This window comes from Lytechinus variegatus, chromosome 11 (assembly GCF_018143015.1).
Source record: "Lytechinus variegatus isolate NC3 chromosome 11, Lvar_3.0, whole genome shotgun sequence".
Classification (NCBI taxonomy): domain Eukaryota; kingdom Metazoa; phylum Echinodermata; class Echinoidea; order Temnopleuroida; family Toxopneustidae; genus Lytechinus; species Lytechinus variegatus.
Genome location: NC_054750.1, coordinates 16,961,799 through 16,968,471, shown reverse-complemented (window position 1 = coordinate 16,968,471; position 6,673 = coordinate 16,961,799).

Sequence of the window (6,673 nt, the reverse complement as noted above, 5' to 3'; positions counted from 1 at the left end):
TTGAAGCATATTAATTGGTCATGAACCTAACGAAAAAGTTGATAAAAGATCATTTTCAGTTACCAAAATGAAACAATACTTGCCTATGATATTTGAAAATCGTATTTTTGCTTTCAATAAATGTTCACTTAACCGTGAAACGATGAATAATGTTGAAAATACTCTTCTCCAAAAGAACTGTCACCATATTCTATCATTTTTATTGATAAAAATGTGTAAAATATCCAATTATAGCAAAGTTGGACTTGTGTTTATTCAACCGTGAAATTTAGCAAAAAAAGTCGTATCGTCGTTTAGAAAGTACCTTTTGCAAGCCTTCTGAGTATTTTTTATGATGAGAATGTGGAATCAGTTCTAATAAAATGGAATCAAAATCATGATATTTTGCTTGTGACTTTTGAAAAGTGACATTTTTGCCTTCTGACGGTGCTCACTGAAGCATGACGTAAAATACGTCCATAACATTTACTCAGAGGGTAGCTTATAAAATTACCTACATGCTCATGTAAAAATATATCAACTCGAATTGGTTCGGAAATTATTGATGTTTGTTCAAGGGGGAAACTTTTTTTGTTGTGTATATTAACTTTGGATTGGTATATGATTTGTCACTTTTATTTTGGGGTCTGGTCTGTGTCTTTAAGGGAAAGCAGTCTAAATTGTGCTTCGAACACCACCAACTTGAAATGTCTAAATGTAATACTAATATTTGTATAATGCACTCTAAACAATACTTATGATGATAATTCTACTGTTTCAATTTGAATACTGATAAAGATCTTAATGAATAAAGCCTTGCGCACCCCACCTGACCAATTTGTGATCTGTAATAGCATTTGATATTAGCATTCCAGGCTCACAGATCAAAGTTTTGAATTAATGGTATGAATACTATAATAGACATTCCAATCTCTTGTGATTATCATGGTAGAAATAAAAGAAATCAAAGCGACATATGCCCTGTTGACACTTGCACGCATTGTGGTTCCCGCATAGTTTGCGCATGGGCACGCACTCATGCGGGCCAATGCGCGAGCTATGCGTGCCAGCTTGCGGATAGGTGCGTGGCAGTGCGTGAAATGCGTGCCAAATTTTCAACATGTTGAAAATTGTGGCACGCATTACAAATTCGTGAACTATGCGCAACCTATGCGCAACCTAGTCGTGCCACTGCGTACCACTTCGTGGCATCGAAATAGAAATTTCGTGGCGCAAAGAATAGTAGGCACACCCCCGGGGTAGTGGCACGCAGTTCACGACTAGTTCACGACAGGGTCGCGCATACTTTGCGCATAGGTCAAGCATACTTCACGCATAGTTCACGAATGATATGCGCAAAATTGTGAGTGCAGACCACGTGATCAGTATGAGTCGTCCTGATCAACGAACGTAGAGGGTGTTAACACAAGAACGTTGAATATTTAAATTTGCGCTAGATACGTCACAGAATAGGGTGTCGAGAATATTTGATGAAAGCACGTCGGGACAGTGCGTGAACACTGCGTGAACTATGCGCGAACACTGGGTGAACTATGCGCAAACAATGTGCAAACATGTCGTGAACTTGTCGGGACATTGCGTGAACTGATATAGCCAAGTCGTGCCATAAAGTGTCCCGCATTGGCACGCATCAATGCGGGGCAATGCGGGCACCACAATGCGTGCAAGTGTCAACCGGGCATGCCTGTTGACACTTGCACGCATTGTGGTTCCCGCATAGTTTGCGCATGGGCACGCACTCATGCGGGCCAATGCGCGAGCTATGCGTGCCAGCTTGCGGATAGGTGCGTGGCAGTGCGTGAAATTCGTGCCAAAATTTTCAACATGTTGAAAATTGTGGCACGCATTACAAATTCGTGAACTGTTCGTGAACTATGCGCAACCTATGCGCAACCTAGTCCTGCCACTTCGTACCACTGCGTGGCATCGAAATCGAAATTTCGTGGCGCAAAGAATAGTAGGCACACCCCTGGGGTAGTGGCACGCACTTCGCGACTAGTTCACGACAGGGTCGCGCATACTTTGCGCATATGTCAAGCATACTTCACGCATAGTTTACGAACGATATGCGCAAAATTGTGAGTGCAGACCACGTGATCAGTATGAGTCGTCCTAATCAACAAACGTAGAGGGTGTCAACACAAGAACGTTGAATATTTAAATTTGCGCTAGATACGTCACAGAATAGGGTGTCGAGAATATTTGCTGAAAGCACGTCGGGACAGTGCGTGAACACTGCGTGGATTATACGCGAACACTGCGTGAACTATGCGTGAACTATGCGCGAACTATGTGCAAACAATGCGCAAACATGTCGTGAACGTGTCGGGACGCTGATATAGCCAAGTCGTGCCATAAAGTGTCCCGCACTGGTACGCATCAATGCGGGGCAATGCGGGCACCACAATGCGTGAAAGTGTCAACCGGGCATTTCATTTCATTTTATTTATTTCCATATCCATGATATCACAAAGTATATAATATAACTCATACATACAAATTACACAATTGATGTTACTGAACGATAAAGCATATAATGATAATGAACAGATTTGGATATGGGGGGAACATGCAAAAAAAGCAAAGCTTGTTACAAGGCAAATTCCCTAAAATAACAGTATGTAATAATCATAAGTTATCCTTAAACAGGAAATAAATCAATAAGAACGGACATTCTTGCTATAGGTACAGTTTGAAAAAAAAAAGGAAAAGGGAAACAATATATATATTACTACTTATATAGCAATAGAATATTAATGATAATAGAATAATAATAATATAATAATAGAATAATAATAGTGCACCTGATACTAAGAACAGAAGGAGGAAGAGAGAGAAAGACAGACAGACAGACGAGATATACATGAGAGAGGGACAAGTAGAACAGACATGACATAACATGAAGACAAAAACACAACAATACAATTACATATAATCACATATAGGGCTAGTAAGATAAGACAAGAAATAAGAGGTCAGCTTACAGATTATCTATTGACAGTAGCAACAGCATTTGAGATGACAGTGTTGTCATGTAAGCTTGCGCATGTGTGAGTAGTTTAATATCTTTGAAGTAAGAACTTTTTCAATTTACATTTAAATGAGAGAACACTGAGAGATTTTTTAATTTCGTTCGGTAGCGAGTTCCACAGTTTGGGTCCTGTATAAACAAATGTCTTTTGAGCAAAAAGAGTACGCTTTAATGGCAAGTGAATGCAGCTAGCCTGTCGGGTAGGATATGAATGGATCGAGTTATTCGAAACAAACATAGGAGAAAATATGGACGGAAGGTTTTTCGTATGTAAATTATACATGAAGAGGCCTAGTTGTAACTGATATAACTCATATATCTTTAAGAGTTTGTTTCCTCGAAATAAGTCACTTGTGTGAGATCGGGGTTCAGCATTAAATATTATTCTAAGTATCTTTTTTTGAAGTATTACTGGCAGCATTACTGGCAGCTCTACATCATGATGGCATGACTAGTTTATAATCCCACAAATTGTGTTGACTGGAATAATAAGTTTCATAAAAATCTGTTCTCAAAATATTGCATGGATTCCATAAACTTGTATGGATAGATGTGTACACAAACTGCCTCGCTGAAAACATAATGCATACACAATTAAGTATGAAGATAATATTCACATCATCAATAGAATTTGGTTTCATTACTCTGCTTTGGTAAATTCAGTACTGCACAAATATATACTTTTGGTATTTTTCTCCTATGACAAATATATACCCTGTGATAGATCATATATAAATAATACATAATATAAAAAAAAACAATGATTAACATCAATTGACATAATAATAAGCTTAGGTAATGATGATACTTAGCCATGTTAAATAGATTCAAATGCCCATTACAAGTATTGTCCATGAATTATAAAATAATATCACATCAAAAGTGATTGACAGCCTATAATAAAATCAGCAGTATTCAGCCAAGATTTTTAAACAAATTGCATCTTACACAAATATGAATTGAGAACAATTTTAGTTTTTCCTATATACTCTTGAGGATTATGATGATTTGTGTACAGTGAAAGCATCAAAGCAATCATTTGCAGTTGGACTTTTCCTCCTACGATTCTACCCAAATAACATAAAAGAATTTGAAATCTCATAATGAATGTTTTTTTCATTTATCCTCCATATGGATTTTCCTATCATATTTGGAATAACAGCAGTCTTTATAAGTTCAGTGACCTCAAAAAGACAAACAATTTAGGAAACTTCACAGGTGCTTTTTTAGATTATGACTTCCATCACTAATAACCGTCGAGGATTTTTTTTTTCACATCTACACGTACAGTTGAGATTAAAAGTTTACTTACACCTCATCAATACATACAACTTTGCCGGAAACATTGTATCTGCAATATCTCAATCTCAATAAATATTTGTTCTACCATAAATAGAATTGGTATAGAAAGTAAAGTTTGTCTGCTCTAACATCTGACTCCTACTCCACTAATCATACAGTTACACAAACAAAACCAACCAGTGGCGTACCGTGGGTCACGGTATGGGGGGGCACCAGCAAAATTTTTGAGTCACTTAGTTGCCAGGTATACCGACCTAAGTAATAGTGACATTTCAAGGACAGTGTCATTAAACGGATATGTATCTCACTGATCAAATAATGCGAGCGCGAAGCGCGAGCTGAATTTTTTTTATATTCAGAACTAAAAAGAGACATTATAAGCAAATTTTTGGAATCATGATACGTACCTGTCTTGCTAAACAAACAATGTGAGCGCAAAGCGCGAGCTGAAATTTTTGTATAAATTAACCCCAAACAATGACATTTTAAGGACTATATTTTAAGAATCCATTGAGAGTATACATGTCTCACCATTGTCATCTAATGTGAGTGCCAAGCGCATGCTGAATTTGTTAGAATTACATCTAAACACATAAAGCACTTTTTGTAGTCATAGTAATCATGATTATCATACGCATCTCACTAATCAAATATTGCGAGCGCGAAGCGCGAGCTGGAAATTTACTTAATTCAGAACTGAAGAGGGGAATTCTAAGGATTGTTTGCAGGAATTCAGGGAGACCATGCGTAGTTCGCTAACCAAATGATACGAGCGCGAAGCGCAAGCTGAAAATTTTTGATATTCAGATAAGAAAAAGTTACATTTTAAGGACTGATTTTAGGAATTTATGAAGAGCAGACATATCTCAACAACCCACTAATGCAAACGTAAGCACGGACAGAAAGTTTTTTATATTATGACCTTAAAATGGGGCAACCACTTTAAGTAGTCATGAAAAAGAAGCATATGTAACTGCATAAAACAATAATAATTCGAAGTGCGAGGAAATATATTTGGTGTATATTGACTTGAAAACGGGAGGTTTTAGTACAAGGGATTATATATCTCGTTAAACAGACAATGCGAGCACCAGGAACATTGGAGTCATAGGCCCTGAACAAATTATGTTTCATATAGTTATGATTTCTTTTAAAGTAATATAACATAACATATTTATAATATAACATAAAACATAATTATAATATAACATTATAATGAACAATAATTTCTTCTTTCCCTTTCTCCCTCCTTTTCTCCTTTTTCCGTTTTTTTTGGGGGGCCAGCCGATGGGGGGGCACGTGCCTCCCATGCCCCCCCCCCCCGTAGTTACGCCACTGAAACCAACCCTACACCAATCACAGCTAGATGTATTACATAATTTAAAATTGCATTTTATAGGTTGGCTTGGAGTCAGTTTCAGTCAAGTGACCGTTTCCATAAGGCTGAAGCATAGTATAAAAAACATCTTCTTCATAAAAAAAACCCTAGGGATATTATTACCCCAGCTGTAGCTTGGCAGCCGTAATTACTCAGATGACAGTGCACACGCATTTCAAGGAATCCTGCCAGATACCCATTCACCTCACCTGGGTCGAGTGCAGCACAATGTGGATAAATGACATGAGATAATTGATTTGGTCTATGCAAACATGAATACACAGAAATCTGGTTTCCAGAGGCAACTAGACCAATATTCAAGAAAACATGAATGATGAGCATGAAGACGATCAGTGAGTAAGCTTTTTTAAGGTGAGAATGTCCTTGAAGTTTTTCAATGCATAAATTTTGTTCCACAATGGAAGGGTAAATACGAATAACATGAATAAATATTATTTGACTCTAAACGGATGTGGATCTATAAAGCTCAAAGATTGCAAAATACAGTGGAAGAATGAAGAAAATGTCAATTTGTAGTCATAAGCAAACTGGCTTCTGAGTATTCCTGAACAGACAATTGCAAAACGACGAACGGACAGTTGCTAGCATATCAAGTCATTTGATAGCATTAAAAATATTGAAATGTCAGAACATTTGGAGAATACAAGTGTGTGTGAAAAGTGAAAACATAATTTGGAATTGGACCCTTTAAAAGACGATAGTCCTGTACAATATTTGTTTGTGCAATTACACAAGCTAAATATCTTAAACTAAACGAAAGCAAGAAAACATTAATGGTGGGCATGAAGACGATTAATGAGTCATGAGGTGAAATGTCCTCGTAGTGTTTAAAGTGATTAACTTTTTTTTCCAAAATGGAAAAGTAAATAAGAATGATAAAAGTAAACATTCTTTTACTCTAAATACATGTAGGTATTTTAATCATGCTCAAAGGTTACAAA